Raw genomic sequence first — 5,661 nt, 5'->3', positions numbered from 1 at the left:
CAACCACTGAGGGGCAATCAACCTGTCGTGCTAACTATGACAACCGCCTTAATTGATGGCCAATTCGCATACATGGAAACTCCAACATAATTTCCTTTAAAGATTCTCCACCTCATGTCATTATAACAATCCACATTCATAGGACATTTGCATGGATGTCATTCTTCATAAGCTGCTATTTGAGCCAACAACACATTAAGAAATTGCTAAAGGCCCAAGACGTACCAATGCACATCAAACATAAATATGAAGAAGCAATAAAGATTAGAGTTACACATTTTTCACATTTTTGCAAATTTAATGGCCATGTATTGTAATTTTCCAATTTCAAGAAATTGTAATTATTGTAATGTGTTATGGGCTCAAAGAGAGGTCCAAGCTATAAAGAATAGGTCAGTTAGTGTGCTTAGGTTGCAACTTTAGTAATTTGTGGATCCCTAAAGGCCTTGGACGTCCTGACATTGCATATTTTTACCCTACGTATATTTTAGGTAGTGTGTAAATGGAATTAGGGTTCTTAGACTCATTTGTTGAGACCGCTCTTTGGTGAGAGCTCATGAAGTGTGTGGCTATGGAGTCCTTGAGCTTCTCCTTGGTCATGTGACTTGATTAACACTAATCAATGCTTAATTATCTTTCATCGTCGTGGTTCTCTCATACTCTCTATGATTGTCTATGATGCTTTGATTAGCTAGATCGTAACTAATTAGTGGTTAATCCTGCTCTAATATTGTGTGATTTCCCTCTATTCTTTGTGTGTGCATGAAGGCTTGATTAGAGTGCGTATACTCAATAGATCTATGTGTGTGCACTTGTGATTAGTGTGTTGCATGATTGGATTAGTGATGTGTGTGTTGTTGTAATCATTTGTGTATGTGTGATTGGGTTGATTTGAGGCAAAGAGAAGTGGACGTGGAGATTGCCAATCTAAGTTGTGGTTATCTCTTGCATAGGCCGAGAACCTCACCTTGTAGAGTCACCATTTGTGTTGCCATGATTAGGTCATTAATCGTGTGAGTGTTTCCATGTCCTGGTCGGGTAGCTTGTCTCTCCAGATTGACAAATATTATTGGTCATTGGAGCTATGCTATGATGGTACCCCTAACATTTGGCACCATTTTCGGGGAACAATGGCCTATGCTAATGTAATTGTGGCATGATCGGATAGGTTTCCTCACTAATTTCACTTGTGTGTTTGTTGTTTTGTGGATTTTGGATGTGTGTGCATAACGCAATGTATATATAACTAGTTGTGCCAAATGCAGATCAACCCCACCAGTAGAACATGCAACATTGTTTCAAATAATAGTTACAACAGAATGGAGTCAATACATTGTTGACTTCTTGGAAACGCAAACATTTTTTGTAAATACCACCAGAGCATGACAGAGGGCAATAGAAATGGAAGTTTGTGACTTCACTTTGATTGAAAACCAGCTTTATAAACGAGGAAAGGATAATCAGCTTAAGCTATGTGCAACGGAAAGCATGTACATTCCAATCCTTGAGCAAGCACATGAAGGAATAATTGGAGGCCATTTCTCAGGGGAAATGACAACAAAAGTTATCCTCACCGCTGGAATATGGTGGCCAATATTACATATGGATGCGAACGAATATACAAGACGATGTGACTCTTGTCAACGCACCAAAGTGCCAATAAAATGGGATGAGATGCCCTTACAGCCAATGATGGGAGCTAGAGCTTTTGCTAAGTGGGGAATAGACTTTGTGGGACCAATTTCCCCCCCCCCCCCCCCCCCCGCTTACAAAACACACACCCAGTATATCATTGTAGCCATGGATTATCTCACTAAATGGGTCAAAGCTAAAGCTACGCAAAAATTTGATGCCAGGACTACTACACAATTTTTATATGAAAATGTCTTTGTTATATATTGTCTACTATAGAAATTATCAATGATCGGGGCACATATGTTATAAATAAAACAATTGAAAATCTTCCTGAAGAGTTCATGGTAGTTCATAATAAGTCTGCTCCATACCACCCGTAGGCTAATGGGCAAGCAGAAGCTACAAATAAGACTCTATATACAGTCTTAACCACAATAGTCTCAGAATCAAGAACGGATTGGGATCAGAAGTTACATTCGACACTATGGGCTTATAGAATTGCTTATAAAACCTCAATTGGAACAACAATGTACAACATGGTGTTTGGCCTTAATGCTACATTACCTGTGGAATTCCTAATCCCAACACTAAGAGTAGCCAAATAGAAAGAGTGGACAGGCCGTGAAATGTCTTCACGAATAAATGACCTTGAAAGGCTAGATGAGCTTCGCTTAAAAGCAATAGCTTTCATCTATGCGTAAAAATGAAGGCAAAAAGAGTTTTTTGATAAGCATATGTGCTCAAAAGAATTCAAAACAGGCGATTATGTCCTGATTTACACTTTAAAACAACATGCTAAGAAACATAAAAAGTGATGAATGGGACCCTTTGTGATCAAAGATTTATCACCAAGTGGGGCCGTCAAGCTTGCTACACTGGATGGTGAAGAAATGCCCAATTGGATTAGTGGACGTCGACTAAAAAATCTTTATCTACCACTAGCCCCGAGTATGCTTCTAAGAATCCACAAAGAAAAGAAACGTACCCAAGAAAAACAGCAGATTGTTGCAGAAGCACAAGTAGAGGCCAAGGAACGAATAGCAAAACAGAGGCTTCTTCGAGAACGACTACAACATGGGCCTCCCCTAAAGATCAATGCAATTAAAGTAATAGATTTTGAAATAGAGCACATGAAGGATCCCGCAATTGCTATCAAACTAGGATGCAATCAAGTGGAGGCGACAACAATGCTTGATTCAGGGTCTCAAGGTAACCTGATCTCTTATAGCCTTTACAAGAAACTCCAACTCAACAATCAGTTAAAGGAGACACAAACAAATATCCACAGTTATTCAGAGCACTCGATCAAGGTAATGGGTAGGATAGTGCTCCTAGTAGTATAGGTTAACCAATATGTCTATCCGCATAAATTTTATGTGGCAGAAGATAAGCACACACAAAATGCTTTATTGCTCGGGCAACCTTGGCATAGAAGGTATAATGTACAACTTGACTGGAGCTACAATATAGTCAACATCCAATCTGTTTCAAGAAAACAGCAAGTCTCTTTTGCTATAGTAGATACAGACAAACCATCAATAATGCACTTGACAGATAAAGGTAAGCAACCCTTACAAACGACCATTGTCTAACAATGGATTCCAAAGAGACCAACAATGCAAGAAAAGCAAGTCATTATACCAAGTACCCTTCCCCGGGACGTGAGTTCAATGAGTAAGAAACAATCAGAGGGAATTCACGATAGCGTACCACGATGAACCCCACCTACTTTGCCCACCAACACTATCAAGCAGATATGGATCAGAAAGGAGCAGGTCGCAAGGTTTGAACAAAGTTGATTCAAAGATATCTCTCCATCAACCTCCACTACAAACCGCAAGCTGAAACCAAAGTTCCTCCTTAAGAAAATATGGGTATCCAAGCAATTACTTATAGGCCAAAGTAAGCTTGCAAAAATATGGATTCCAAAACAATAACTCGAGAAACTCCCTAAAGTACAAGATTTCAAAAGACAACCACAAGCATGTTCTAGTTCGACCAAACACACAATTCAAAAAAATGACTGCCCAACTCCGAATTGGATACCTAAACGATGAACAACAACAACTACAGAGGTGACTCATAGCCAAATGGTTTCACTAGCTCCATTGTCTATCAAAGATAGAGCAAACAAATTAGAGAGATTATTGTTTCACCGCTCTCACCAAGGTCATACTTTCACACGAAACTTCAACATTGAATGCCAATAAGCATCATGCTTATACCTTCCTCTTGCACAACATTAATTTTTCCATGCATTGTGTGGGTATGCATATAGGGCCGCATTACATGGCCAGCATTAGCACATTAGTGATTCCTATGCACGGCACATACCCTTGGGTAATACACCATTATCCAAGAAGACTTCAACTAGGAAGGGTGGAGGCATTCTCAATGCGAACCCGACACACTACAAGTGTTTTCTATGACTTTGGGGTTTTTTGTGTTTGATTGCAATAATTTTGGTAAAATCAAGTCTATATGCCCTTAATTAATGTGTTACAATAAGAAACAAAGGACAAACACCAAAGATGAGCCTCTAGGTGTGTGTACATATGTAAAAATCACAGTTTTCATGCTAAAAAGGTGAGAAAACAGAGCAATCCGGTCAAAAATACTACAAATAGATGTATATAGTGGTTTATTATGCTATTATTTAATTATCTTGATTTATGGTATTTCTCGAGTCAAGTTAGCTATTTTCCTTTATTTTTTGTTAATTTTCTAGAGGAAAACAAAGAAAAATAGAAAAAGCAGGTGAAATAGCGACATAGTGACAAAAGAAAAATATAGGAGTGATGAGTAAGTGAATGACAGCTTATGGTGAAGACGGGGTGCAAGTATGAGAAAAGTTGCGTAAAGTCGAATTGGTCAGTTTTTGGACGAAATGACAAATTTTCAAAAAACAAAGCAAACGGAGTTCAAATGAAGAAATTTTTTGATCCTAAAGTGCATTTCGTGACAAGATAGGAGCACATGTCAAGTTTGGTAACAAGTGGTTTGGAAAACCCCAATATAAGTTAATTTGGGCCCACGTATTAGCTCATTTTCACTATTCACAAGTGAGGAAGAGCTTGAGAGAACTCGAGCGCGCGGAACTTCTACGACTTTGTATGATACACACGACACACCGATTAACACCAGACATGAGAGGTAGACTCGTTACCATGTGCTCTTCTTATTCTATACTCTCTTTGTCGCGAAAAACTCCAAAAAACGGCAATGTGGCATCGGGAAAGAAACCAAAACGGGGCCGTAACGCTTCAACCACTGACTCGATAGCTACAAGGCTTGATAGGGGGTTAACCCTAACCTAAGAGAACACCTCTATGACCTCCAACTGGGTTTAGGTCAACCGGAAAAACCCTAGCCTCTTTGGGCACTACAGAAGTTGATCGGAAAGGGATCGCCGAAACGACACAAAACTTCATGGGAAGTTATGTGTCAAGTATGTCTACAAGCCCATGTAACCTCCTCCCGGATCTATCATCAAAAAGTGGACCAAAACGTCGAGTTAAGCTTTGGACACGCAAAGCGTCATTTGACCCTCACGACCAAGTGAGGCGTCCATTTGCCACCAAACTTCACAGGCATCATCGACATATCATCGAAAACTAACATGTAGGGTGAAACATCAAGAAAAATCATTGCCAACCATCTCCTCATAGAAAGATGCTATTTGAGCGACAAATCGCCAAAAAGGGTATCCATGAGGCCAAATGATACATCAAAGCCATGGGAAGGTGCCCTTGTGCATCCACAAGCTTGGGAGATGGCGAGAAGTCGTTTTCAATTGAAGAAATCCCTTTCAAAGACTGAAATTCCAAAAAGGGAGTTTCTAAGCTAAACATCTGACTTTTCAAGTTGAAAACTAGCTAGTAGGGCTTAGGGCACAAGCACAAAACACCCCAAGGCATCAAAGTCACTTTTTATCAAGGAAGACATCATACGTGTATGATGTCTCACAGTCAGACGTTGCACAAAAATCACTCACTTGCATAAGATTTGGAGCCAATTAGGGTACTC

Source organism: Adiantum capillus-veneris, chromosome 27 (genome assembly GCF_014529385.1).
Source record: "Adiantum capillus-veneris isolate H3 chromosome 27, ASM1452938v2, whole genome shotgun sequence".
NCBI lineage: Eukaryota > Viridiplantae > Streptophyta > Polypodiopsida > Polypodiales > Pteridaceae > Adiantum > Adiantum capillus-veneris.
Note: the sequence above shows the minus strand (reverse complement) of the source record.